The sequence below is a fragment of the Fulmarus glacialis genome, unplaced genomic scaffold, assembly GCF_000690835.1.
Source record: "Fulmarus glacialis isolate BGI_N327 unplaced genomic scaffold, ASM69083v1 scaffold16205, whole genome shotgun sequence".
NCBI classification, from domain to species: domain Eukaryota; kingdom Metazoa; phylum Chordata; class Aves; order Procellariiformes; family Procellariidae; genus Fulmarus; species Fulmarus glacialis.
Genome location: NW_009215055.1, coordinates 5,178 through 6,915, shown reverse-complemented (window position 1 = coordinate 6,915; position 1,738 = coordinate 5,178).

Sequence of the window (1,738 nt, the reverse complement as noted above, 5' to 3'; positions counted from 1 at the left end):
CGCACACTCCCCCCAGCTCCTGGCCCCCCGAAGTCCCTCTGCTCTGTCCCCTCTGGGCTCCCGTGGGCGCTGAAAGGATCATTTAGTTGGTGAGAACTCCCAGGTAGTGTTTTGGGATCCTCCTTCCCCCACGGCCATCCTGAAGCACTGGTTGATCCCCCCGGCCAGTTACATGGGTGGGAGCAGCAGGAGCAACTCACCCCATCCCTGCTTCTGCTGCCTCTCCCCCACAGGGCTCTTTCCTTCTATACCATCTGCCCGGCAGGAATAATCCCTCTCATTTATACCGGGAAGGTGGCAGGGGACCAGGCTGACCCCAAGGGCACAGGGCAGTGGGGAGCATCATCCTTGGAGCAAACAGGCTCCGTAATTCCCTTCCTGGGGGCTGCAATGAGCCCGAGGCAGGAGCTGGCAGCCACTGCCTTCCCGGTGATGGAGAAGTGTAAAACCCTCTCCATGAAACTGTTCTCCGCCGGGACACCAATTTTTTCTTAGGTTTCATGCCCTGACTGCAGCTTTTTTTTTACTAAAATTAATTATGGGATTAAAGGACTTGCCCAGGAACCTTCGACTGCAGCATCTCTTGTGAGCCCGGCTGGCGTGCAGTACCCGGGGACTTGGGGTTGTCTCCACGTGCTGTAGCAAAACCCCAGCCAGGGGAGCGAAGTTTGCTGGCACATCTGCACCCAGGAGGTGCCACTGGCCGTGCTGCAGCTGCGGCTTTGGCAAGCCTTGGGGATGCTTTTCAGGGTGATCCCTGGCCCAGCTGTGCGTGGGGCAGCCCCCAGCATCGCCGCCCAACACACCAGGGCCTCAGCAGCACGTTCCCCTCTTGCATCTCAGAGAGGGGAATTGGGGGTAGCAGAGGAGAATAGGGAGTCCCAGATCAGGGGATGGCAGGGCAGCTGGGGACCCAAGGCTGGATGAAGGCAAAGCCAGTGCCTCACCTTTCTGGCTGCTCTGAACTCCACTCCAGCTGTGCTGAGCCCCAGGACCCCCCCAAAAAAAACCCAGGGGGACACACACTCTCCTCTGGAACTGACCAAGGAGCTCCAGCTGCACCAGCTGCAGCCGTATCCTGCTCACAAGCAGGGGGACGCGTCCTCCTGACTCGTGGCACAAGGGACGTGAAGCTCCACGCAGGCAGCTGTCACTGTGAAATAAAATGCTATCGACCAATATATATAAAATGCTATTAAAAAGCCATTCCCTGGCGATTTGCGGCCGGGGAAGCGGCCAGGTGAAGTGAGATGGGGCAATAACAGCCATCAAGGAGGCATCAGTCACATCCACCTGTGCAGCAGTGACGAGGGACCCCGCACGGCTGCCAGGGTGCTGTCCCCTGCCAGGACCATCAGCGATGGGAGCCAGAGAGGGAAAGATAGATGGCTCTCGATGCCCTGTGCCACTCTGACATCCTCTGGAGAGAAGCTGCGAGCAGTCGGCAGGACCCTGAAGTGCAAAGTTACTGCAGCCCCGCGCCCACCCTCACCCAGCAGCACGCAGCAGGACCCCACAAGGGCCGAGGAAGGGCAGACCCTGCTGTGGGGATGGGGAGTCGGGGGGGGGGCCAGCCACACTGCCCCTGAGCCAGGGACCGGGTTGATGGGGCCAGGGGAGCCTCCCCAGCTGGCTGAGGGGGGAACTGGGGCTGGGGAAGTTGTGCGAGGCAAGAGCTCAAGCTGCTCAGACAGCCCCTCAGGTGGCATTTCAGAGCCTCAATATTTCATCCTGGGGG